A 27,252-nucleotide genomic window follows, 5' to 3' on the forward strand; every position below is an offset into this window, starting at 1 on the left:
GCATTGTTGGAGAATAGACTGACAACATTGACCTTTGACCCCTCCCTGATGTGTTCCACATCCAGCTGCAGACACACCACTACAGCTCCCATTCCACTTCTGATCCAGCAGTTAGAACCAGAGCCTGCATTTGCAGCAGGTTCCACTGATCCACACAGGGGGACGTCCTAAGGGGCGGAGTCAGCCACTGGAGAAATGGGGTCACTCTGGGGGTACATCCTCCTCTCAGTGTGTCCCAAACCATCTCAATCTGCTTCCCTGCATTGATCTCCAACACTTTCAACTTGTGATGACATCAAATCACACAATGATGACACACAACGCCGACACACAGCACGTGAATATTTTGAGGACAATCTTGCATCTGACAGGAAGCCAGTGGAGCTGAAGGGTGGTGGAATATGGGGAGGGGTATCTGAGCAGGTGAGAAAGCAGTGTTCAATCGTCAATGCTGCTGGTGAGCAAGATCAAGATGGAAAGGGAGGGTAATTGATGGAGATGGGGTGGGGGGAACGTGTTCCAGGAAGCATGTTTAAACTAGCCTGACTTTGAGCCTGAACTCTGGCTGAAATCCACCTGAACTAAAGCGCTACACTTTAGTGAGACGGAGTCAGAAGTAGTTTGGTAAAAATAAAAAGATCTTCACAGATTCATGTTTTATTTTGAAACTTGAAAGTTTTGCTTTAATTTTCAGTTTAGTTTGTAATATAAACACCTTTTCTTAATTATCAGAAAAACTGTTGCATTATGGTCCTTTAGCGCATCTGTTATATTAAATGCATGATGGGAAATAAACATTTAAATCTAAACAACCTGCTGATGATAAAACATTTCTCTTAGGAGACACAGAGCGTTCAGATTTTACAAATACAGATATTTGGTTTATATGGTGATTCATATCATTATGGTCTGATATGAAATCTCTATATAAAATAGTTCTATATCGCCCTAGATCAGTCAGTTATTTCTCAATAGAAGTCTATGGGATTCTGGCTTATGGAGCAAGAAGGTACTTCCTGTTTGGAACGCCAGGGGGCGGGGCCAAACTGTCCAGGTGTCTCTAGAGTCAAAGGTCAGATTAGGAGTCTGCAACCTTCAACACTAAAGGAGCCGTTCTGGTTTGTTTGTCTCTGACCAGAAAAACAGCAGACTGCTTTTTATTTATGTTGATGTTACGATGAGGATTTGGATCAATTCTGGTATTTAATAATAAAACATTGAAATGTAAAGAGAAAACAGCATTTTTTCTGACTATAAAACTGAATTTTACATTTAACAAAGGATGATATGAGTTCCTTTCAAAATAAAACATTCTTCAACATAGAGTCATCCTGATGCAGCAAATGTTCTCTGAGGAAAAATGTCAACAAGTCAAAAATGACATTTTCTATCAGTACAGCTTTAAGTCTACTGTGGTGAACCGTCATCCTTTTTCCTACTTCCTGCTGCTGTTGAGCTGAATAGAAACAGGACTTTATTGTTTCAGGATCCAATCAAAATTCTATAAAGTTTCAGTACAAATCAAGATTTTTCTGTCTTTCTTTCTCATTGTAGTGGCAGAAATATCTCTTCATAGTTCCAGAGTCTATCTTAAATTAAAGAACGTCTGACTGTTTCTGCTAAAACACAACATTTGTTGATAACATGAAGAACTTTGGACTTTGTCTCTTTCATGATCTTTGACTGACAGCTAAACCAATAAATGTTTCTGAGTTGCAGTAAAGTCTTCAGTGACATCCCAGACTGTCCTGGACTCTGATCCTGAAATCCTCCTGATGACAAAACCTTTGAAAGTTCAGAGTCTGGAAGGGAAACAAGCTGCAGAAAGAACTGCAGCTTCTTCAACTGGAACTCTGCAGCCAAAGGATCTGGATGAATGTAGCTTCTGCTGTTCCATCTGTCTGGATCGGCTGAAGGATCCGCTGGCTATTTCCTGTGGACACAGCTACTGCATGAAGTGTCTTCAAGGATTGTGGGATGCAGAGGAGAACGTCCACAGCTGTCCTCAGTGCAGGAAGACCTTCACACCGAGGCCTGTTCTGGGGAAAAATGTCATGTCAGCAGCTTTAGTGGAGCAGCTGAAGAAGAGCGGACTCCAAGCTGCTCCTGCTGGTCTCTGCTCTGCTGGACCTGAAGATGTGGTCTGTGACGTCTGCACTGGAAGAAAACTGAAAGCCATCAAGTCCTGCTTGAGCTGTCCGGCCTCTTCCTGTGAGGAACACCTTCAGCCTCATCTGAAAGCAGCTGCAGGACATTCTGAGAGAGGAATGGACAAACGTCTCACTGACAGTCTCTCATGCGGACGTTTTACTGTCAGAACCAGAACCAGAACCAAAGAGCAGAGCTGACTTCCTCAGATATTCACGTCAAAAGGAGGATTATTTTGTTGTTGCTGTTTTTGTTCCTATTCTTACAATCCACTATATGTCCCGTGTTGAATTCTACTATTAAAATGTGGGAAACAAATGTTTCTCAAATCCAAATCAATCCAAAAGCCTGGAGACTGGATGGCCGTGGTCCTCCCTTTGACCTGGACACTGGTTGCCATGGCGACCTGCACACTCACCAAGCTGGAACTTAGAAGAAGAAAAAGAGACCAAAATGATTGATAAAGCAGGTTTTCCAGGGAAATCCCACAAAGTGCTTTCCAAGCTAGAACTAAGAATACCCAGCATGCATTTGGAAAAACTCCTTAGCTTCTTGTGGAAAATGATGAGTCATTGTAAAAGCATTCTCTGAATGCTCAGAAAACTTCCTCTAAGGTTGTGGTTGTTTGGAGAAGTCCTCCTCTTCAAAGAAGTTCTCCTGACCGTCTTCAAAGCCACTTTCTGCTTTTTCAAACGCTATTGTTCAACAAAAACTTGGTTTCTGCCACCAAACCAACCTTAGACACTGAAACAGAATGAATCCAATGCAGAAATGTGTTGACACCTTTAATTCAAAGCTTCAATCAGTTTGAATCTCATGAAGAACATTTCAAAACTCCACATTTGGATCAGGCGTCTTCATCAGAGCACAACTCATGTTTCCAGGACTGGGACTCACCAATAGATCCTCATTTCCTTTACACAATCTGTTTCCATCATTTGGATTTTCATAAAAACTTGAGTTAGAAAAGAATTGTTGCCCCAAAATGTCCAGTTTGAATAGTCTCCAGTTTGTTGTGTTTGGTTGCTAGGTAACAGGGTCTTTAATGTCTCTGATGTCATGGTGGCTTTCAGAGTTGAACTCCTGAATATGACGGTAAACATTTGGATTGAACCAAAATGGGATTGAAGCTCATGCTAAATCCTGATCTCAATGCTGAAAAAACCTCCTCCTAGATTCTGGTTGTTTGGAGAAGTCCTCCTCTTCCCAGAATTCCTGAAAAAAGCCCTCATTTCTCCTGACCGTCTTCAAAGCCACTTTCTGCTTTAGTTTAGTCCAAACTTGCTTTATGCTGACAACATTTCCAGCTTGAATCCATCTGAAGAATCCAAGGAAACAAACCAATCTAAGTCTGCATTCATGCCACTTCAGAACCAACAAAGCATGTTTCCAGGACGCTGACTTACCAATAGAACTTGGGATTTCCTTTGCAGAATCCTTCTCCGTGTGTTTTCCTTTGTTTTTCTCCCCAAAACCTAAAGCAGAGATTTTTGCTGAGCTGCAGAACAAACGTCTGACTGCTTTAACCGCCGTTGATGGTTTGTTGTGTTTCCCTCTATAGCTGCTATGGTCTTGGTATGGTTGCTAGGTAACGCTGTCTTTGATGATGATGACGTCAGAGTGGCCTCTAGAATGGACTTTTTTCTTGTGGAACCAGGAGCTGTAACCTTTAGGGCACTAGGACCCAGAAAGAGGTCCAGGCAGTGACGGTGATGCGATGCTATTTTCATTAAACAAATAACAGAAACGTTCAAAAAGTAAAACCTCAAAATATTTCTGTGGTCGGTAAAAAAAATATGTTGTCCAAACTTAAATGTTGTCTCCTGTGTGGAGGTATTTCAGTTCATTATAAACTGACATAAATGAGTAACGTTCACTGCAAACTGTGCAGAAGGCATGTTCTTTCTAAAACTGGAAATAGCACCAACCTTTTTTATCACCTGAAGCTGAGTCTCCATTTGATAATTCAATAAAAATAACATTTATTTCCTCATTATAAAGCAACTTTATTGGAGTTTCATTTGTCATTGGTCTTTTTGAGCCAAAATTCTGAAGAAATCAAAACAAAAGGCTTTTCCAACAGAATCAGAACGTTAGCACGTGACCTAAGTTTGTTCACTTTGTGCTAAATGTTGATTTCTTTGACTGTTGTGTTCTCAATCATGACATCCTACTTGACAAACTGGAAGTGTATGGCATAAGAGGACTAGCGCTAACTTGGGTCAAAAGCTATTTAACGGGAAGAAAACAATATGTCAAGATTGATGAATATACATCAGAAACCAAAGAGATAAGTTGTGGTGTCCCACAAGGATCAATTCTGGGCCCGCTGCTATTCAATATTTACATAAATGATCTATTCAATGTTTCAAAGCTTATGAAACTCATATTATTTGCTGATGACACAAACATATTCTATTCTACAGACAATCAAAGGGAACTTATAAAGGTGGTGAACACAGAGTTAAATAATATAAAACTATGGATGGATTACAACAAATTGTCTTTGAACCTAAATAAAACCAAAGTGATGTTTTTTGGAAGCTACAACACAAATAAAGAGCCCTCAATTGTAATAAATAATGTCTTAATTGAAAGTGTTACAGAAATCAAATTCTTAGGGGTTTTTATCGATGACAAACTAAGTTGGAAACCACACATCAGACACATACAAACTAAAGTCTCAAAAAGTATTTCAATCGTAAATAAATCTAAACATATATTAGGATACAACAGTAGATATTTATTGTACTGTTCTTTAATATTACCATATTTCACCTACTGTATAGAAATTTGGGGGAATAATTACTAGAGCTCACTACATCCTCTCTTTCTACTTCAAAAACGAGCCGTCAGAATTGTACATAAAGCCGGATATCTTGATCATACGAACAATCTATTTTATCAATCAAGACTTTTAAAACTGTATGACCTTGTTGATTTTTACACTGCGCAACTTTTATACAGAGCCAGCTGGAAATTGTTACCATCCAACATCCAAAAACAGTTCTTAGAAAATGAAGGAGGCTACAGACTGAGGGGATGTAGGAACTTCAAGATCAAACTGATAAGAACCACAAAGAAAAGTTTCTGTGTGTCGGTGTGTGGCACTAAACTTTGGAACAGTTTAAGTAATGAGCTCAAACAATGTTCAAATATTCAAATATTCAAGAAAATGTATAAAGAAACTCTTATTTCAGGATATGAAGATAAGAAGATTTAAGGATCAACAGGTGCTTGAATAATTCCAAATACATGTGTGAACTTGATTGTGGTGAAATAATCAAAGCTCTTTTAATCACAACCAATGAGTGTTACATTGTAATGTGCAATAATGATTACTGAAATGTTTAAATTACAATCAATAAGCCATTGATTTTATTTACTTGATCTGCAATGTGTAGCAATAATTTCTGGTTTAATCTTATGTGTTCTAATGATCATCAATTATTATTACATATCGATATCGTTACTGTTTACTGAAATCATGAATGAATGTTTTCTGATGATCATCAATCATTTCTAGGCACTGGATTTTGTTTCTTGAAGAGAATCTATCTGATCAGAACCGGATTTAAAACACTGTTAAACTATCAAATGAATGAACTCAGTAGGGGTGGGATTATATAAGCTTGCTTCTTCCCACTCCTTTTCAAGCAATATATCAAACTCTACTTATACTTCAGTTAATGATCACTGTATTTAATTAAGCAAATGTGATTTAATTGACATTTTTGTTTTGTTTTCTGTCTTTTTAATCTATGCATTTCATCATTTCTGTAATGAGTTTGATAAATGTGTAAAAAAATTTTTTATTTCTTTGACTACAATGCTTGAAATAAATCAATAAATCAAATCAAATCAATCAATCAAATAATCTCAACAGTTCTCTGTCGCCCTCTGGTGGTTCATCAGAGAAGCCAAACTTCCACAGAAAGTGAATCAATAAACATGAGCTAATTCTTGATGCAGGTATGAAAACACAGATGGAAAACAGCATCAATCCAAATATTAGTCTCCAACAGTCTAGAATAGGAAGTTCCTGATGTTTACTTCTCTGCTGGATTTCCATTTTCCAGTGTTTCCACAACTGATGATGTCATCAATCTGATCTTTAAAACACTTTACTTCCTGGTTTGATTGACAGCAAATGTTTCTAAAGATCTGACCCCCTAAAAGCTCCAATAGCAGCTCAGTAGAAACTCTGATCTTTCTTGATGTGGAGGGGCGGAGCCTGAAGAGGAAGCATCTTTCTGCAGGTGGTGCTGCAGCTTTGGGCATGTTTTCCAACTCTTTAGCTTCTGCTGTTCATGGAGTCGTGTCCCTCTGTTCTTGGAAAGGAGAAACCTGCAGAGAACCTTTCCCATTTCCACTCCCTCCTTTCAGCTGCTGCCCACTGTTCCCCTCTGAATCAGGAGGGAGGGGCTCTCATCTGTTCTGCCCACCCCCATCTAGAAAGACATCAGCACCACCTGAACATTCCAAAGCTCTTTTCCAACCCATTTCTACTGAGAAGGAACCAAACACATGAAGATTAGAACAGCTGGAACAGGATGAGGGGGAAGCCTAAAGATTCAAGTCTGTTTGTGAGTCAAACTCTTCCTGCTCTCGTTGAGGACGGACGCTTTTCCTCTCGCTCCTCCTGTATCAGCCCCCCCCCAGCTTTTGTCTGTCTGGAGCTGCATCTTTCTGCCTGCTGCTACTTGAGGATGTGTACTTATATGGATTTATGATAATTGAATTCCTCCTCATTGGGATCGGAGGATTTCTGATCTATCAGGCAGTCTGGGAGCGGAAGACGGAGAGAGGAGATTCGTCTGAACTCTGGAATAGGATCCTTCGGGGAGGAGAGACTCAGTACAAGAAACTTTCACAAGTAGATCAAAAGCTCTGTGCTTGTCTGGCCCACTTAGGCAGGATGCTCACGATCTTTGAACTTGTGCAGAAGATGGATACCAAGTTGGAGCGCGTTTCTGCCTGAATTGAGGCTAGACTGGCTTAAATTGCCCACTTTTGAGATCAGATCTGCTTCTCGGTGTAAGACCAGTCAAGGACACAGAGCAAACAATCTGCTGGCGCTGGAAATCTAATCTAATTGGACCCCCCCCCCCCCGAGCTGAGACTCCTTGGCTCCAACAAAACAACAGAGTGTGGAAAAACCCCTTTGTGCTGAAGGCCGATGCTGCTGCCCCCCCCCCCCCCCCCGACCTCCCTAATATTTGCTTCTGTGTTCAGACGGTGTAGTTTTTTTCTTGTATCTACACATTGTATCACAGTGTTGGGATACGACTTTTTTTGTCACCAATCCCCCCACCCCACCTATTGTAACCATCTTTACCCATCCTAAGAAAAAAGGTGCGCACTTGCTGCTGCTGCCTCAGTCAACTTGAACTGTATGTGTGTATTTGTTGTATGTCTGATCTTGTTCGGGTTGCACTGGAACAATATAGTATTTCAATTTTTCTATATAAATGTCATTGTTGTTATTTTTACCAAACTATCAGGAAAATAAAGTAAGGTAAAACCTTTGAACTCATTTATGTTGGTTGTTATGCAAGCGTCACAGAAGAAAAGATAACTAAAAATAAAAGAATGTTACCTGTTGAAACAGGTTTTTATTATTATAATTATTATTGAATTCAATAAAACACTTCTCTTTAAAGCAGGTTTGTACTTTTCTGACAGAACCTGTTTGGAGTTTATTTTAGAAAAGCATAAATGAAATTACAACCACTCAACAGTTTTAGAGGAGCTTGAGGAAATGTATAACAATAAAGAAGAAATGAAAACTTAAAAAAAACTCAGCAGCAGGAAAAAATCTGATAATTACGGAACAAGTTTGTTTACAAATGTTCATTTCTCCAGACTTTGATTCTCTGTTGATTTAACCAGATGTGGAGAGTGGATTGTTCATTTGTTGTTGTGGTTTTTTTCCATTTGTTGTTTTCTGCAGATGATATTCCTAAAGCAGGTTATGCTAGTTACCACGGTAAGTTTAAGGCTAAGGAAGCAGTGTGTTGTTCTGAGTCAGTTGATGATGCTGATCACAGTGCTAGCACTTTTAGCCACATGCAGCACTGTTAGCCTTAAGGCCCGTACACACCGGGACGAATTTTATGAGGTGCCGTGTAGGACATAATTCAGAATTAGCATTCACAAACACATATGAAATCTCTCACACACACTAGTGAAATGCTTGTATACATACAACTGAAAATGTATTCATTCACATACACATGTGAAATCTCTCACATACACATGTGAAATCTCTCACATACACATGTGAAATCTCTCACATACACATGTGAAATCTCTCACATACACATGTGAAAAAACTCTCACATACACATGTGAAAATGCTCTCACATACACATGTGAAAATGCTCTCACATACACATGTGAAAATCCTCTCACATACACATGTGAAAATGCTCTCACACACACTACTGAAAATGCTCTCACATACACATGTGAAAATCCTCTCACATACACATGTGAAAATCCTCTCACATACACATGTGAAAATGCTCTCACATACACTATCGAAAATGCTCTCACACACACATGTGAAAATCCTCTCACATACACTATCGAAAATCCTCTCACATACACATGTGAAAATCCTCTCACACACACTATCCAAAATGCTCTCACACACACTACTGAAATCCTCTCACACACACTACTGAAATCCTCTCACACACACTACTGAAATTTTCGACAGAAACGGAAGGCATTTCAGTAGAAACGGAAGTTGGCTGATTATCGTGAGATAATCATTCGTCTGAATCATTCGAAAATGGCAGCCGGTTGTGCAAGGAAAACCACCGAAACGTGTAAGTATATTAAAAAATATCCAGTATCTGTTGTAAAATATATTTGTAAATACTTAAGATGATGTGTTTAATATGTTATATTCCTCAATCAACAACCTAGATTGTTTTGAAGCTCATCAATTTCAGTAATGCTAAAGCTAACGCTAACGCGAATTAGCGCCGAAGGCTAAAAACAAACGCTAGATATTACATATAAAAGCAGTGACTTCTAACCGTAGTCACAAGTTATTAACACATGTTTTAAATGTCTTCATATATGTAGGGACAGACGAGGATGAGGAAAATCCGATCCATTTGCGGATGGAGAAAGATAGCCTGTTTGTTTTCAAGCTAGCTCGTGCCAGATGGGTAGAGACATATATGATCAGATTTGACTTCATTTTAATAAACGGTTAATCGTTGTCGTACTGGGTTAAAGGTTTATGTTAAAGACCCAGAAGAGAGAGGAGGAAAGGGCTAGAAGGGAGGAACAGCGACAGGAGAGTCTGTTAAGTTTACTTGAGTTGAAATTATTGTTCTAAATGTAATGCAGCCATTGTTTTTCCAATTTGTTTAATAAATGTATGAACAAAAATGAATAATTTACATGTATTATTTAAATTTGAGCTATTTTTAACAATCTTAAAAGGATTTTCATATAAATATCAGATGTACATATTTAGAATTTCGTTTTATATGTTAATATTTATTTTTATACATGTTAACAATAATCCTGGTCTTCTAGAGTCATGTGTGTCACAGTTGGAGCTGAAAGGAAAGCAAAGATTTGTCCTTGCAGACAGACGTGACTCTGCTCGTCCTGCATGTTCCTGGTGTTGTCCTGCTGTGGCTCAACATCTGTGGCTAAGCAGTCGCCTTTGCTGATGCACAGAATGTGCAGAATTGAACTGCAGGCAATGATTTTCATTGCAAAGGTTGGTTTTACTTCCAGTGCCCCCAGAAATATTGCTCTCCTCCTCATCTTTATCATGCCAAATGCTCTCTTCACAACAGAGCGTGTTCTGGAGTGGTTCTGGTTGTAACTGCCTCAATGGCATTCCTCATGGGTTCCCTGTAGGGTGTCAGCAGCATGATGGGATGTGCAATGCAGGGATACCCACCATCACCCAAAAGGATCCTTCAGGTGGGTTTGTTTGATTTACATAAATTGGGCTTTTACGTAGAACCCGTGAATCATGGATTGATCCTGGATTCCCAACAAAAATATCTATAAATTTGGCATTAGAGTCACATACAGCATGCATTTTAATGGAATAAAAAAGCTTCCTGTTAAAATAACAAGCTGCATTTTCTTTTAGGGCCTTTATTCTTATGTGGCAGCCATCAATGCTCCTTGTGACCCTTTGGAAGGAGAAAGACCAAGCGAGCTGCTAAAATCCAGAGGCGACTTATGGTAGTTCATTCCCACTGGGAAGCTGGGTGACCCTGCTCATCAGCTGGAGGATGCGGTCTGCCGTCCTGTGGACAACATGGCTCACGGTGGACCGTGTCATGTCAAAGACTCTGGCTACCACACTGTAAGATGTGCCACACGCCAGCCAGAAAAGAAACACCAGGACGTCAGTCTCCTGTGACCCCCCAGAGTGTGAGGAACCCGAAGCTGATGCTTCAGGACCATCGACCCAGATGCTCGATGGTCCTGCGGGTCAACCGAAAATCCAGTCTTGTGTCGGACTGACCGTCAGCGTAAAGGGCCAGGACAGACACCTTTGTGTTGGTAAAGCAGTAGAGACGTGGAAGACCCTGGAAAATGCAACATTATTTATTTTATTGAGGAAATTAAATCACATTTTTTTAATGTTTCTATTTATTTTGATGTCTTACATTTTAGATTATGAAGTATTTATTAATTCTGGAAAATCTCGTGGTTTTTATTTGGCTGGGTTTTTGGATTTTCATTTAAACTTTTAAAAATGAAAGTTTTTGTTTTGTTTTTGTTTAAAACAAGTGATATGGTTTGACTCTGAATAAAAAATTCTAAACTTTGAACTCACAAGTGTTTCATGTAATTGGACTACACAACTCACTTGAAAAAGAATGTTAAACTCTTACCCAGCAGACTGTGTAACCTTGAGCATGATTAGTAACAAAGTTTAAGTTAAAGTTTAGGTTTAACTAAAAAAAAAGCTTTAAGTTTAACTCACAAGTTATTCTGTCTGGTCAGGGCATCCAGAGGAAATCTTCTGAGATGTCTGCTTGTCCTTGCCGTCCTGTGATGCTGCATATCTGCTCGTTTTCAGTTTGATCTCACGAAAAACGGTTGAATTATTGCCAGGAACACGGACAGATTCATTTTCAAAGCCATTTTCAGTAAGGTGTAAGAAAACTACAGAAAAAAATGCCTCCTTGCAAGAGCCCGTTAATCGTTCAGCGGCACAAAAACAAAATAAATATTGGCATGAAAAAATAACTTGGGGGTTTATTTATGAACAAATACATTAAATCAACACCAAAGTGTTTGTAATTTAATTATTTATAAATCAGTCACGTTTTCCATGATCAGAACACAGCAGATTCATAAATAGTCTTTGTAAAATGTTCATATTTATTATGTTTTTACTCTGACAAATAAGTGTCATTCTCCGCGTTAAATAGTAGTTCGCCTCCAGACCAGGTGGTGGCGGTAATGCGCTACTTTGTTTCCGTGTCAAGCGCGTTATGAACAACACCCAAAAGAAAAAAGTACTGAGCACGGGTGTCTGAATTGCTTTTAAATTCAGAGAACTATATATAGTTCTGCACTATATAGAGGGTCTTTTTCTTCTTTTCTCTCCTGCAGACATCAGTGAACAAACTAAACATCTTCATCACAGAGCTGGAGATGACGTCCTTGTAGACCTACATCCTCCTCTTCCTCGTGCTCTGATGTTACATGGCTGAACCAGAAAGATCCAGATGAAGCACTGAGACCAGAAGTCCACAATGGAAGTGTTGTCCAGAGTTCAGCTAGAGCTTCCAGGCTGAATGTGAGCACTGACTGCTCTCTGCTCATCACAAACATCTCTGATGAAGATGCTGCTCCATGTCTCTGTGGGCTCAGGAACAAGAACACGTTTGAGGAGTATCTGAATACTTTGAGCAGTGAGTATTCTGACATGAATAATTCTGTGACTTCATGGTTGTCAACATTCTGATCTTTTTCAGAAACAGCTCAAACCCTGAAGAGACTCTGACGTTTGGAGTTTTTTAATCTAAACCTTCAGATTCTACAATAGATTCAATATTATTCCTTTATTTACGTTCAGAGTCAGAACTAATCAGTTTTCATCTCAGATGAGGGGGGGATTTATCTCACAAATCCAGAGCTTCTGGGCTTTTCTAATTCTAAGAATGATAGGAGTTAGACCAGACAGACCCGGAGAATCAGGACTAGAAAGACAAAGAAAGAGCTGACAACAAAGTTTCAGCTTCATGCAGAAAACATTTCTGTGGTTCATTTGATATAGTTTAATATAATTTCTATAATAATGTTTGTTGAAAGTTGTCAGAAAATGATGAGACTCCATCATCCTCTGTAATAGTTTACTCTGAAACTCCAAAATCCAGACTATTTCTGTTTGTTGAACCAAATGAAAACATTTCTCTGAATAGTTTCTAAAATGGTCAAATCAGCTCTTTCTTTGGAAAACGGTCAGCAGGTACATGTGGTCGCTGTCAGGACCAAAGGTTTTCATGGAAAAACCTCTTTTCTGTTTGTGTTTGCCTTCAGTTTGTAAAGATCCAGCAGACGTTCCTCCCAGAGGAAGTGGAAGTGTCCCATTCCAGTGTTCACTGAGTAGATTTGATCCAACTATTCCCTGTAGACACAACAGCTTCATCTGGATGAATGAGACGGGATCTCAGCTGTCTGGTGACGGAGTTGGCTTGGAGTTTAGAGGACAACCAGACTGTGTTTCTGTTCTGACTGGGAAACAACCAAACGTTCATCTGTCAGTTTGTGGAGGATGAGGAGGTGAAGACAGATGCTGTCTATGTTCTGGACTCTTCAGATAAAACTGTTTTATATTATTTTGAACAACAAAGACAAATTGTGAAAGTCAAAGCCATTTACAAATATTTGAGTTGATGCTGGTAAATCTGTTGTCTGCAGATCTTTCTGGTCACAACTTCATCATCATGGTTGGAGCCGTGATGAAGGTGGTGTTGATGTTTCTGGGTGTGGTTGCTGCTCTGGTCTACATGTCCAGGAGGAGAACCAAAGGGAACGAGGACCAGAGAACTAGAACAAGTACTGTCACTCTTTCACTCTTCATCATCTTCTCATGTGGATGATGTCATTTCCTGTTTCTTTCAGCATGAAGTTGGTGACCTTAAACATTATTTGCACTTTTAGAAATAAAAAAGCTGCTTGATCTTCTAAATTCTGCTTCTACAGGGAGAAAAACTGTTGCTGGTGATGAAGATGCCCTGTGAGGAAGAGATGCAGAAAACTCTGTTTATATTTGTTGTTGTTTATGTTTAGATTTAGAAAAAAGTCTGTTTTTTCCTGCATTTTAATGAGAAATAATCTCTTTGTGCTTTAAATGCAGACATATGGCCGGGGCTATTGAGCACCTTTATTATAAATCATGTGTATTAACAATTAAAAAATAGAATGGGTTATATCAAACATATTAGATTAGATCAACAACGCGTCCCCCGCCGTCTCTGTTTACATTCCTCCCGTTCTCGGTTGCTAAGCTGGAGGCTGAGCAGCTTCCTGACCCCCGCTGACCCCCGCTGACATGGGCGAGCAGCCCGGAGTGACACAGCCACCTCAGAGGACCGCGGGGGACGCGTTGTTGATCTAAGTCAATGGTACAGACGCCATCAGAGGTCCTGCAGCGCCATTTGAGCGGTGGGCGTGGCCACTTTCAATGTTAAGTCAATGGTACAGACGCCATCTGAGGTCCTGTGGCGCCATTTGAGCGGTGGGCGTGGCCACTTTCAATGTTAAGTCAATGGTACAGACGCCATCTGAGGTCCTGCAGCGCCATTTGAGCGGTGGGCGTGGCCACTTTCAATGTTAAGTCAATGGTACAGACGCCATCTGAGGTCCTGTGGCGCCATTTGAGCGGTGGGCGTGGCCACTTTCAATGTTAAGTCAATGGTACAGACGCCATCTGAGGTCCTGCAGCGCCATTTGAGCGGTGGGCGTGGCCACTTTCAATGTTAAGTCAATGGTACAGACGCCATCTGAGGTCCTGCAGCGCCATTTGAGCGGTGGGCGTGGCCACTTTCAATGTTAAGTCAATGGTACAGACGCCATCTGAGGTCCTGTGGCGCCATTTGAGCGGTGGGCGTGGCCACTTTCAATGTTAAGTCAATGGTACAGACGCCATCTGAGGTCCTGCAGCGCCATTTGAGCGGTGGGCGTGGCCACTTTCAATGTTAAGTCAATGGTACAGACGCCATCTGAGGCCCTGTGGCGCCATTTGAGTGGTGGGCGTGGCCACTTTCAATGTGAAGTCAATGGTACAGACGCCATCTGAGGTCCTGCGGCGCCATTTGAGTGGTGGGCGGCGCTAAAATCAGAGCTGATCAGACTGCATGGAGCCCAAGCTCCAGAAAAGAGGAGAAAAGAAGAAGAAGAAGGCGTCCACATGAAGCTTCACCTTAGAGGAAAAGAGGAGCTGCTGAACTAAAGTAAAGTCAGACCCTGCTGACCTGGGACTGACCGTGGAAAATCCACAGAAAAGGATCCTTAGTGGCAGTGGGGGGGGGGGGGGGGGTGTCACGACTCCCCGTGGAAAACAAGGGAGCAGATAAGAGAAAACATCCTCCAGAAAGCAGCTCCACACTCAGACTGAAGTACTGCCACAACAGTTGATAAAGGGGGATATCCCATGATGCACTGGGATCCTTTTCAGTCTTTGTGTAGATTTATTATTCTCTTATTTCGCGTTTGTGTTTTTTTTCTCTTCATTAATCTGTAATTTGAAAATCTGGAGTTCAAAATGTTTTTTTCTCCGCTTCAGGAAGCGACACAGAAATCTGACACGTTTTTCTGCAGCTGGAGATCCTAAATGTGTCAGGATGGAGGTCAGACATCTCTGATGTTAAATCAGGGATTATTTTGAATGTTTTAGATGAATTTCTTTGTGGGTGTTCTGTACTCCAGCATTTCTCTTTGTCCTTCTTGTTTCACCTCAGAACTGCTGCTCCATATCCTCAGACAATGAAGAAAACTGAATTTTATATTAATTAAGTCAAACCATTATGATCTAAACCAATCAAAGCTGCTGCTGTTAAGATGCTGACAGAAATGTTCTCCATCCTGCAGGTTTACCTCAGGATCCTCTCCTCTCTTTCCAATGTTTGCTGAATTTTCTGTGTAATTTGTTTTATTCTAATCAAGAAGTCTGAATCAAATTATTTTCCTAATGTTCTTCTGTCTCTACATTAAAAAGGAACTGAGTGTAGAAAGAAGTCACTCTGGATTCAGGTCAGAATGTGGGGATTTCATGATTTCATTGGGACTTTGTGGAAAGTGTTGAGTCACTTTTCAAAAACTTTCATCATGTATGTATATTTGTGAAGCCTTCATCACATCACCATAGCTGGATTCCAGACCGCTTTATCAAAGCGCCTTCAGCCCGTTTGGACTCTGGCGCTCCACGCGCTGATGAATAGTGGAGGATTGAGGATTGAGCTTCAATCCCATTGAACTCCTGAATATGACGGTAAACATTTGGATTGAACCAAAATGGGATTGAAGCTCATGCTAAATCCTGATCTGAATGCTGAAAAAACCTCCTCCTAGATTCTGGTTGTTTGGAGAAGTCCTCCTCTTCCCAGAATTCCTGAAAAAAGCCCTCATTTCTCCTGACCATCTTCAAAGCCACTTTCTGCTTTAGTTTAGTCCAAACTTGCTTTATGCTGACAACATTTCCAGCTTGAATCCATCTGAAGAATCCAAGGAAACAAACCAATCTAAGTCTGCATTCATGCCACTTCAGAACCAACAAAGCATGTTTCCAGGACGCTGACTTACCAATAGAACTTGGGATTTCCTTTGCAGAATCCTTCTCCGTGTGTTTTCCTTTGTTTTTCTCCCCAAAACCTAAAGCAGAGATTTTTGCTGAGCTGCAGAACAAACGTCTGACTGCTTTAACCGCCGTTGATGGTTTGTTGTGTTTCCCTCTATAGCTGCTATGGTCTTGGTATGGTTGCTAGGTAACGCTGTCTTTGATGATGATGACGTCAGAGTGGCCTCTAGAATGGACTTTTTTCTTGTGTGACCAGGAGCTGTAACGTTTAGGGCACTAGGACCCAGAAAGAGGTCCAGGCAGTGACGGTGTTCAGTGACGGACTGCGCAGCCGCACTTCCTCCAAACGCCACTATTCATCAGCGCGTGGAGCGCCAGAGTCCAAACGGGCTGAAGGCGCTTTGATAAAGCGCTCTGGAATCCAGCTATGGTGTGCTAAACGTCAGGTCCAGAACGGAAGATGCCATCAATGAAGTCTGTCTGTCTGCAGCAATCCAACGCTGATGGGGTTTAGCTTGTGGAGGATTTGAATGTTCATTTGCTCTCAGGTTGGTTCTGTGCTGGAAGCCCCAACCCTCAGTTCAGTCAAGTTAGAAAGATGCTAACCAGCTGTTCCCTCTGTCACCATGGAAACACTTTAAAGTGGGACAGGATTTTCACGGAGCGGACTTCTAGACGTGGAGGATAAATCCTCCAAGATGAATTCATCAGACATGAATCAAACAGTCTTTTCTCCATAGAACAGAATGAAATCCACTGTGTTTTAGCAGCGTCTGCAGCATCACAGAGACGGTGTTCCACCAAAAACTGGGACCTGTCACATGTTGTTTCCTGGTGACAGAGCTGCAGCTTTAATGTCAATGAGATAGAAGAAGAAGAATCCAAAACATTGGACTGTTTTCATGTGATCACATGGAAGCAGAATTAGGAAATCTCTAGGAAATCTGTCCTTGTTTAGTCAGCATGTTTGAATTGGAGTTTACAGTTAGACGACAATAAAGACGAGTTCACACCAAGAAATTACTTTGATTATATTTTCTTAAAGCAAATCAGAAAGAGTTAAAAAGTAAAAGACCGAAGGTATTTCTGTGTAAAATTGTGTTATCATTTCACCCGATAGAAAATATGTTGTCAATAATTAAATGTTGTCTCCTGTGTGGAGGTATTTCAGTTCATTACAAACTGACATAAATGAGTAACGTTCACTGCAAACTGTGCAGAAGGCATGTTCTTTCTAAAACTGGAAATAGCACCAACCTTTTTTATCACCTGAAGCTGAGTCTCCATTTGATAATTCAATAAAAATAACATTTAATTTCCTCATTATAAAGCAACTTTATTGGAGTTTCATTTGTCATTGGTCTTTTTGAGCCAAAATCCTGAAGAAATCAAAACAAAAGGCTTTTCCAACAGAATCAGAACGTTAGCACGTGACCTAAGTTTGTTCACTTTGTGCTAAATGTTGATTTCTTTGACTGTTGTGTTCATAATCTCAACAGTTCTCTGTCGCCCTCTGGTGGTTCATCAGAGAAGCCAAACTTCCACAGAAAGTGAATCAATAAACATGAGCTAATTCTTGATGCAGGTTTGAAAACACAGATGGAAAACAACATCAATCCAAATATTAGTCAATGTTTCCTTGAATGGAACAATTTCAGGATTTGTTGTCATAAAGTTGTGAAAAACTGTCTTGTAAAGTGTGTGGTGACGGTCCACTGTGGAAAATGACTGTTTGTGGACCATTGAGATGTGCTCAGTGATTTGGCTTTAGGACACTTTGGTTTCATTTCAACTCCCAGACCAAAGCTGTTCCTGTCTCCAACAGTCTAGAACAGTTTGTCCTGCAGGAAGTTCCTGATGTTTACTTCTCTGCTGGATTTCCATTTCCAGTGTTTCCACAACTGATGTCATCAATCTGATCTTTCAAAACACTTTACTTCCTGGTTTGATTGACAGCAAATGTTCTTAAAGATCTGACCCCCTAAAAGCTCCAATAGCAGCTCAGCAGAAACTCTGATCTTTCTTGATGTGGAGGGGCGGAGCCTGAAGAGGAAGCATCTTTCTGCAGGTGGTGCTGCAGCTTTGGGCATGTTTTCCAACTCTTTAGCTTCTGCTGTTCATGGAGTCGTGTCCCTCTGTTCTTGGAAAGGAGAAACCTGCAGAGAACCTTTCCCATTTCCACTCCCTCCTTTCAGCTGCTGCCCACTGTTCCCCTCTGAATCAGGAGGGAGGGGCTCTCATCTGTTCTGCCCACCCCCATCTAGAAAGACATCAGCACCACCTGAACATTCCAAAGCTCTTTTCCAACCCATTTCTACTGAGAAGGAACCAAACACATGAAGATTAGAACAGCTGGAACAGGATGAGGGGGAAGGCTAAAGATTCAAGTCTGTTTGTGAGTCAAAGACAGAAATCAATAGAAAACACAGAGTTGATTCAAAAGAGCATTTATTAGATCCAAACAGGCTGCAGGAATTTGACAGACAGCTTTCAGTTTGAAGATGCAGTTCTGCAAACAGCCAGCAGGTGTCTCCCTTCTCCCTCCTGCTTCAATGCAGTTGGTGTTGTTGCAGCAGCTGCATCAAAGTGATTCTCTGCATCCAGAGGCTGTCATTCCTCACTAAGATCCACTCTGTTCATTCATGTCCTCTGGAGAAAACAGGCTTTATGCTCAGAAAGTTTCTACTAGTTTAGACATTCTAGAAAATGAGGAGATTCTACTGGATTTAGATGAAACTTCTTTAAAACTGCAGCTAAAAATGCTGTCAGCATGAAAAAGAACAGAGTTTTACCCACAAAACACCAAAGAAAAAGGAAGTTCAGTCAGAAAACTGTGGAAAACATCAATCAAAGCAAAACTCTGAGTCTTTCAAACTGCATGAGTCAATATTTGATCATCAACAGAACAGAGATGATAGAAAAATGATTCAACTGAGAGACTTTTGTTCACTAACTGAGATCAGACGGGATTTCTGCTCCAAAAACTGACTTCAAAGGACTTGAATCCAGACCAGTGAGTCATGTGACCACAGCATTAGTCCGTGTCTCCACTATGAACATTCTGGTCACATGACCATGTTGGAGGTTTCTGAATGAAACTCTGTTTTTGTTTGTCAATGAGAGTTTCTGGAGAACAGAAATCAAGTGTGAAACATCTGGAACCAGAATCTAGTGATCCAGAGTTCTGGTTCTGTCCCTGTTCCAGAGACAGAACCAGGATCCAACGCCTGACCCACACATAGATCTATGTCATCCAGAAATGTTCTGTCTGATCAATGATTCCCTCAATCCTTGATTGGTCCATCCCAAACTCACATCTGTCCATCAAATGAAGATCAGAGAAGAAAGTGATGATCTAGAAAAGAATCTGTTTGTCTGCAGGTCTGTTTTTCTCCAGATCCTGGAGCTGCTGAACATCTGAATCCAACCCATGTTTCAGATCAACACTCCAAGTTAGAATGAGAAGAGGAGGTGCAGTTCTCCATCAGTCCACCGGGGGAGCTGCAGCACCATAACTGAGAGACAGTGGAGCTGATCTCAGATCAGTTCCTGCTGCAGCTCTGACACTCATCTCCACTTCCTCTGATTCCTCCATCACTCTGATCTCCACCTCCCAGGAACACCGTCCAGTCACAACATCTCTGCAGACCAGCTGCTGCTGCTGCTCCTCTCTGCTCCTCCAGGAGGAACATCAGTCTGAATAGACTTCTTCCTCCGAACAGTCTTCATCCTCTGAAGAGTCTTCTCCCTCCCACCTGCATAGAGAAAGTGTAGAGACAGAGATGAAGGAGTGTCTCCTGATCCTGGTCTGTCAGTCAGTGATGCAGCACAGCAGCAGAAAGAGCAGCAGGAGCTTCAGTCCTGTTCAGAGCAGCAGCTTCCTGTCATCTTCACCTGTTGGAGCTTCTGCTGCTCTGATTGGCTGACTGTTGTCCTGAAGCCTGTCATCATTCTCCTCAGAGCTTCACTGAGAAGCTGCAGCTTCACAGGAAACTCTGCATCTTTGCTCTCAGACTAACTTTAGGACCAAACATCTGGAAGCAGCTGGACTGACTCCAACCCTCTACTGACCTCAGAGTCTGCAGTTTGGAGTTTGGACTCTCCACCCGATCCTGGAGCTGCTGAACATCTGAAGACTGAAGGTCGTTGTATCTCAGGTCCAGTTCTGTCAGGTGGGACGGGTTTGACTTCAGAGCTGAGACCAGAGCAGCACAGCTGGTCTTTGACAAACTACATTTCTGTAACCTGAATCCAGAAGAAAGAGTTGAGTTTAAAGACAAAGTTCCTGTTTTTCATCCTTCACTTCTTCTAAAGAGTTCAGAGCTGAAGAAGATCAGAAAGTTTAGAAAAAGTCCAAAGATGTGAAGCAATAGCAGCAGATCAGAAGAGTCCAGCAGAAGCAGAGAAGAAGAACATTCAGGAACATTCAGGACAACATGCAGCTGCTTCAGGAAAGAAGTCCAGATGTGTGAAAGTCAAACATCAGCCTGTGGCTGCATCCAAACCAACTGATGTTTCTGCAGCAACAGCAGAAAAAGTCCACTTCCTCTTTCTGCTCAGCTCTTCTCCAAACAGCACTGAATCGTGGGAGAATTTCAGCAGCAGGATGCTGGAAAGTCTTCCTCCCAGTTTTCAGGAGATGATCTTCCAGTCCTTCTCTGCTGCAGCCCTTCAAGCAGAGACTTTCAGCTCCAACAGATCAAAGCAGAGAGAAGAAGGAAGTGATGAGGAAGAGTCAGCACCAAATGTTGGACATTGATCCCTGATCAAGCATGACTTCAGCTCTGAATGAAGAGTCAGAAGCTGCTGGGAGCTTTGATGGATGATGTGATGATGTTTGTGGATGAAAAGGTGAGGATGTTTGTGGAGGATGTGTCTGTCAGAGCAGCATCCAGCTGCAGCAGGACTCTGTCACTGTCTGCTCACAAACATCAGCTGCTGGACTATCAGCTGCATCTGCTGAAACACAGCATGATTCAGAGTGCATGTGAGCGTGCACGGCTGCTACTTCTGCACGCGCTTTAAAGGAGTCTGTTGGAGCAAAGACACAAAGAAGAGCTGATGGCTGCAAACAGAACTTTGCGGAGCACAAATGTCAGCAGACAGCTTTGAAACAAGCAGCTGCAGGGAGAAAGAAGAAGTTCTTCTGCAGATCTTTGAAGAGAACAAGCAGCTGCAGGAAGAAAAGAAGACGTTCTTCTGCAGATCTTTGAGGAGAACAAGCAGCTGCAGGAAGAAAAGAAGAAGTTCTTCTGCAAATCTTTGAAGAGAACAAGCAGCTGCAGGAAGAAAAGAAGAAGTTCTTCTCCAGATCTTTGAACAGAACAAACAGCTGCAAGAAGAAAACTAGAAGTTCTTCTGCAGATCTTTGAAGAGAACGAGCAGCTGTAGGAAGACAAGAAGACGTTCTTCTGCAGATCTTTGAGGAGAACAAGCAGCTGCAGGAAGAAAAGAAGAAGTTCTTCTGCAAATCTTTGAAGAGAACAAGCAGCTACAGGAAGAAAAGAAGAAGTTCTTCTGCAGATCTTTGAGGAGAAGAAGCAGCTGCAGGAAGAAAAGAAAAAGTTCTTCTGCAGAACAAGCAGCTGCAAGAAGAAAAGAAGAAGTTCTTCTGCAGATCTTGGAAGAGAATAAGCAGCTGCAAGAAGAAAAGAAAGAGTTCTTCTGCAGATCTTTGAAGAGAACGAGCAGCTGTAGGAAGAAAAGAAGACGTTCTTCTGCAGATCTTTGAGGAGAACAAGCAGCTGCAGGAAGAAAAGAAGAAGTTCTTCTGCAGATCTTTGAAGAGAACAAGCAGCTACAGGAAGAAAAGAAGAAGTTCTTCTGCAGATCTTTGAGGAGAACAAGCAGCTGCAGGAAGAAAAGAAGAAGTTCTTCTGCAGATATTTGAGGAGAAGAAGCAGCTGCAGGAAGAAAGAAGAAGTTCCTCTGCAGAACAAGCAGCTGCAAGAAGAAAAGAAGAAGTTCTTCTGCAGATCTTGGAAGAGAATAAGCAGCTGCAAGAAGAAAAGAAAGAGTTCTTCTGCAGATCTTGGAAGAGAACAAGCAGCTGCAGGAAGAAAAGAAGAAGTTCTTCTGCAGATCTTTGAAGAGAACAAGCAGCTGCAGGAAGAAAAGAAGAAGTTATTCTGCAGATCTTGGAAGAGAATAAGCAGCTGCAAGAAGAAAAGAAAGAGTTCTTCTGCAGATCTTGGAAGAGAACAAGCAGCTGCAGGAAGAAAAGAAGAAGTTCTTCTGCAGATCTTTGAAGAGAACAAGCAGCTGCAGGAAGAAAAGAAGAAGTTCTTCTGCAGATCTTTGAAGAGAACAAGCAGCTGCAGGAAGAAAAGAAGAAGTTCTTCCTCAGATCTCGGAAGAGAACAAGCAGCTGCAGGAAGAATAGAAAAAGTTCTACAGATCTTTGAAGAGAACAAGCAGCTGCAGGAAGAAAAGAAGTTCTTCTGCAGATCTTTTAAGAGTACAAGCTGCTGCAGGAAGAAAAGAAGAAGTTCTTTTGTATGTCTTTGAATAGAACAAGCAGCTGCAGGTAGAAAAAAAGTTCTTCTGCAGATCTTTGAAGAGAACAAGCAGCTGCAGGAAGAAAAGAAAAAGTTCTTGTGCAGATCTTTGAAGAGAACAAGAAGCTGCAAGAAGATGCTGCTGCAGATCAGATTCTGGACATTTCTGCTCACTGTGGGTCAACCCAACTATGTCATCATATTGATCTGAACACAACTGAAACATGGAGTCTGACCTCAGAGTCTGCAGTCTGCAGTCTGGACTCTCTAGAAAACCACACAGATGAAGAACTCCTGAATCCTGCAGGTTCTGGTTCCTGCTCAGGTCCAGTTCTGTCAGATTAGACGGGTTTTTCTTCAGAGCTGAGACCAGAACTTCACAGCTGATCTCTGACAAACTGCATTTCCACAACCTGCAATCAGACAGAAAAGTGTGTTAAGAAGCAGTAATGCAGCTGGAAGTCCTGGAACTTGGTCCATTTAGTCAGCTGGGACCCGCCTTGATGACAGACTGACAGATTACATTTTCACTGTTTGCTCATTTCTTTTGGATTTGGACCCAGAAACATGATCACGAATGAAAATGCAATAGATTAGAAATGACTTGAAACGAAGTTAAAACAGACGAGGAATTGAAATGTCATTGATAATCAGGAATTATTAATGACTAAATAATTAGAATCCAATAGATTTTGCTTTGATTTATAGCTTTGATTTCAAAAGTTTCAGATTAAATTGTATATGTTCATCTTGAATCCTAAATTGTAAAATGCATTTTCATATTGCAGAAAAACGGCTGAAAAAGTCTTTAGTTCTACTTTGAAAGTATTTTCTGACATCTTTAAACTGTAGAAGGTCCATGAAAAGCATGAGGATCCACAGGGCCCAAAATATCTGAATGTGACCCTGCAGAGAATCTGCTGATGGTTCTGCTGGTAGTCTAAACCAGGTCTCCCCAAGGTGTCATGATTTCAAAACGGAGACAGACCCAGACTCTGGAACTCAGAAGGAGTTCGCCGCTCAGCAACAGTATAAAGCGCGTGCCTCACAGCTTCCTTGATGAGCTCGTATTTATCGGGCGAGAACTGCAGAGCTTATAGCAGGAGGAGACACGCGGGGCGGCTTTAATAAACCCCGGTTGCTGGACTTCTACCGGGGACATGATGTGCAGCGGGGAGAAAAAGCCGCTCTGATGACAGAGCCTGCGCTCAGTAAATTTAAACTCGCGTCTGCAGTGACGTATGTGTCAGAGGATGTCCGATTGGCCATTCTTCATGTCAATCAAGTCCCGTACTTTTCGGTGAGGATTTTGATTGGCTGGTGGATTTTCAAGAAGCACTCTCTTCCCCTTCAATCTCCCCCACGTCCCCGAAGATGACCGGTCGATTGCGACCGACGCAACGAGCTCCCCTGCTCTGAAACACACATCACCGCACACGCGAGTCCAAAACACTGGCGCAAACTCTCCGTCACCAGAAAGCCGCTCCCTGCTCCGCGCCACGCCAAGCCCCCGGCAGAAAATCACTCCAGACCCGGAGTGTTTATTGAAGCCGCCCCGCGTGTCTCCTCCTGCTATCAGCTCTGCAGCCCTCACCCGACAAACAGAGCCCACCAAGGAAGCTGTTTTTTACGTGGCACGTGCCTCGCACGGAGCCACCAGCGCCTTTGAAATGCCATGAAAAATGAACAAACTAAAATAAATTTGAATTTTTATAAAATACCCATTATTTTCCAAAGTCACAGGGAGCCACAACAGAAGGATGAAAGAGCCACATGTGGCTCCGAAACCATGGGTTGCCGACCCCTGGTCTAGATGTACTCCCAGGAACTTGTAGGACAAGACAACTTCCAGATCCGTCCCACCGATACAGACTGGGGAGGGCGGAGGCTTTCTGCTGCTAAAGTCAATCGCCATCTCTTTTGTCTTGGCCACGTTTAGCTGCAGGTAATTTTCCCCAGACCACTGGACGAAACGCTCCACAAGGCTCCTGTACTCCTCTTCCCATCCATCTTTCACACACCCAAATACAGCTGTGTCATCAGAGTACTTCTGGAGGTGGCAGAGCTCAGAGTGGTACTGGAAGTCAGCTGTGTATGTGGTGAATAGGAAGGGGGGCAGCACGGTTCCCTAAGGGGCTCCAGTGTTACTTATCAGGGTGTCAGACACACAGCTCTGCAGTCTCACAAACTGAGGTCGACCTGTCAGGTAGTCCTCAATCCATGAGACCATGGGGGCATCTACCTGCATCTTCTCTAACTTCTCCCTCATCAGTCTCGGCTGGATGGTGTTGAAGGCTGAAGAGAAGTCAAAGAACATGATCCTAACTGTGGTGTTTGGCTTTTCCAGGGAGTACCCCCTCTGCAGTAGGTATATCTGTGCATCCTCCACTCCAACCTTGGGTTGGTATGCAAACTGCAAAGGGTCTTGGAAAGGGCTCATTAGGGGTCTAAGATGTGACAGAACCAGCCGCTCCATGACCTTCATAACATGGGAGGTCAGCGCTATAGGCCTGTAGTGACTAGGGGCCTCAGGATGGTTTTTCTTTGGCACCAGCATGAGGCAGGAAGTCTTCCACAGCACTGGGATCCTCTGAAGGTTAAGGCTCAGGTTGTACAGGTGCTGGAGGACACCACATAGCTGGCTGGAACAGTTTTTGAGTACCCGGGGACTGATGCCATCAGGTCCAGCAGCCTTCCGCTGGTAGAGCCTCTCCAGCTCTCTCCTCACCTGAATGTGTGTGATGAACAGTCCTGTTATAACAACCAGCGTTGTTCTGAAGTTCGCCACTAGAGGGAGCGGCCGTTTGAGTTAATAAAATCATAGTTTAAGCAGAGGTAAAGAGCAAATGGCGATGTTTCCTGAGCAGTTCAGTTTAATTAGCTCGTGTGTTCGTCCATGAGAGCGGTGAGCCCATTTTCTGTGTTTATATTAGGGTAAAATATGTTTATTGGTGTGGACATTTTCTGCTAACTTAACAAGTTAGCTAGTTTTGGTTGGAAGTTTATTGGATTTATTTAGCTCCTACTGTTAATATCATACGTTTTCTTGGTATAATATTTTGAGTATTGATGCTATTGATGTCATGATCTGAACAAGGCGGACCCAGATGCTGCAACCCAGAAGGAAGAGGCAGTTAGGTGAATGGTAAGGAATTGGTTTTATTTTGAAAGAGCCAGCGGATCCAGGAACAGGACGGGGCGTGGAGCTTGACGAGGAATCCTCGACTAACGGTGAGTGCGGGAACTTTACTGTGGCGTGACTGGAGCTCTTGACTGCGGCGTGAATGGAGTGCCTTAGACCGCGACGTGGCTGAAGTAAAAGGCTGAGGCGTGGCAGGAGTTCTTGGCGGTGGCGTGGCTGGAGTTCTTGAGGAGCGTGGAGGGTTTCAGCTTTGGCTCGAGGTGGAATGCGGACTCTGGTTTCTCTCGTGGAAAAAGGCAGACCTGAAGCACAGCAAAAAACAAGGTAAGCGTGGCAAAAACTTGGCATAGAGGGCCAGACGTGGCATGAGGTGAGGTAAGCACCATCAGGTTTAACGAACTGGCAAAGACTGCTTGTGGAGGTCCTCCTTAAATGGCAGGTGAGATGATGAGATGAGAAGAAACAGCTGTGAGTCAGGAGCAGAGCTGGGAGGGGGAGGAGTCTGACAGGCCACCATGACAATTGAGGTTTGTGGAATGTTTGTGATATGCAGATTTGATTTGATTTGATTTGAAATGGTTTATTTCAAGCAATCAAGTAGAAACAATACACAAAAGCAATATAATCATCAGTTATACATTCATACAATAACTAATCAAACTTAGGATAATTAGACATATAAATAAATATTGCTTGAAAGGGAGTGGAAGGAAGAAATGGAGGAGCCAGAAAGCCCCCCCCCCCCCCCCCCCCCCCCCCCAGAGCAAGCCCAGACCCCCACCCCCAAGCGCCGGCCCTGGGAGAGCTCTGGTCAGGCCTCGATGGGACAGAGGCCGCCAACCGGCCGGGGCAACCGCCAATTGTCTCAGCCGGGCCCCCGACCCGCCAAAACCCTAAGGTCCCGTACCGATAGTGGGACCCCCCCCCAGAAAGCCCCCCCCCACAGGACGGAGCCGACAAGCCCCCCCAGACCCCGCAGCCCCAGCGGATGACACCCAGAGCGACCGGGGGCCCCAAAAGGGTTGCCCCGCCCCATCCCAGAGCCAGTGAAGGGCTGATCCCAGCCCCAGGTGTAGACGGGCAGCCCGCCCAGTGCCGCTGGACCTCCCCTTCCAAGCAGGACCCCATGCCAACCCCCCCCCAGCACAGGCAAAGAGACCCCCCCCCCCAAGCCGAGCCGAGCCACCACTCAGCCCCCCCCACCACACACAACCCACACCCATGCCCAGAAGACCGCGCAGCACCCCAGCCCGCCCCACCCAGGCACCGGAGGCCCCGACCCCCACACGACCCACGGCAGAAAGGCAAGGAGCAGCGAGGACCAGGCCCCCCACCCCCTAAGTCTTGGAGTTAGCTATGGGAGACCAGAGAGACTGAATTCTTTCAAAGTCGCTTGAACTTTGGGCTGACATTTTTCCAAGCTGATATGATCAAACAGCAGATTTCTGTATTGACTTATATTTATATTTTTCTTGTTTTTCCAATAATTAAAATAGTTTTTTTAGCAATACAAAGAGTTATGAAAATGATAGAGCCTAATCCTCTTTCTATATCGATAGCACTCATGTCACTAAGCACACAAAGTGACGGTGAAGCTGTGATTGAAACCTTAAGCCAGACTGATAGATCGGCACATACCTGCTGCCAGAGAGCCTGGACAG

General features: G+C 42.8%; 1 protein-coding gene and 4 long non-coding RNA genes across 9 annotated transcripts in view; 2 read left to right on the forward strand and 3 right to left on the reverse strand.

Moving 5' to 3' along the window:
- LOC144988997 (NLR family CARD domain-containing protein 3-like) overlaps positions 1–27,252 on the forward strand; it is a 273,480-nt gene that overhangs the window by 157,963 nt on the left and 88,265 nt on the right. Inside the window, exon 1 of one of the 5 annotated variants that reach the window (XM_078940572.1) lies at positions 25,779–25,915. The exons of 3 other annotated variants lie outside the window; for them this stretch is intronic. The gene's annotated coding sequence lies outside the window, so the exon portion shown is untranslated. Of the gene's footprint in view, positions 1–25,778; positions 25,916–27,252 lie in introns of those variants that run through there. One more of the 5 variants, XM_078940569.1, reaches the window with a different exon arrangement.
- LOC144989414 (uncharacterized) lies at positions 8,921–10,973 on the forward strand. The gene is made up of 4 exons (XR_013653565.1): positions 8,921–8,984; positions 9,709–9,898; positions 9,978–10,107; positions 10,283–10,973. It is a non-coding gene; the product is annotated as an uncharacterized LOC144989414 (long non-coding RNA).
- LOC144989605 (uncharacterized) lies at positions 11,428–16,417 on the reverse strand. Its single transcript, XR_013653868.1, has 2 exons — positions 15,958–16,417; positions 11,428–15,869 (listed from the first exon to the last, which is right to left on the reverse strand). It is a non-coding gene; the product is annotated as an uncharacterized LOC144989605 (long non-coding RNA).
- Positions 18,384–21,189, reverse strand: LOC144989547 (uncharacterized). Its single transcript, XR_013653796.1, has 2 exons — positions 20,024–21,189; positions 18,384–19,707 (listed from the first exon to the last, which is right to left on the reverse strand). It is a non-coding gene; the product is annotated as an uncharacterized LOC144989547 (long non-coding RNA).
- On the reverse strand, positions 25,589–26,118 carry LOC144989590 (uncharacterized). Its single transcript, XR_013653850.1, has 2 exons — positions 25,975–26,118; positions 25,589–25,893 (listed from the first exon to the last, which is right to left on the reverse strand). It is a non-coding gene; the product is annotated as an uncharacterized LOC144989590 (long non-coding RNA).

This window comes from Oryzias latipes, chromosome 2 (assembly GCF_053564925.1).
Source record: "Oryzias latipes strain Hd-rR chromosome 2, Olatipes_Hd-rR_3.1".
NCBI lineage: Eukaryota > Metazoa > Chordata > Actinopteri > Beloniformes > Adrianichthyidae > Oryzias > Oryzias latipes.